This window comes from Penaeus monodon, chromosome 28, assembly GCF_015228065.2.
Source record: "Penaeus monodon isolate SGIC_2016 chromosome 28, NSTDA_Pmon_1, whole genome shotgun sequence".
NCBI classification, from domain to species: Eukaryota; Metazoa; Arthropoda; class Malacostraca; order Decapoda; family Penaeidae; genus Penaeus; species Penaeus monodon.
Genome location: NC_051413.1, coordinates 28,039,017 through 28,039,416, shown reverse-complemented (window position 1 = coordinate 28,039,416; position 400 = coordinate 28,039,017).

The window sequence follows — 400 nt, the reverse complement described above, 5'->3', positions numbered from 1 at the left end:
CCAAGCCATTCCCTATTTTTGTTATCTGTACCTTATATTAAATCATCTGTGGAAAGAAACATGTATTTGTAACTTCATCATACAATTCTCGCTTAAACTTGTACTTCACACCTTATAACAAGACGATATCCGTAATCATGACAGGTGATATAACTCCTGAAACCAATCACGAAGATGGAAAAGAATTTATGCGGAATCGTATAGTTATTCACTGTAATACAAAATGTGGAATCACTCCAAGATCAGTGGAAATAATCATAAAAAAATATATATGCTAATTGATAGGTTCATATGTGGAAGTCCAAAGGTAAGGCGGTCATTAAAAAAAACTTGTTCTTACAGCAAATCTTCTCTTGTGTAACACCTTTCGAATTACGAAACCATTATTACGAATTGTCAA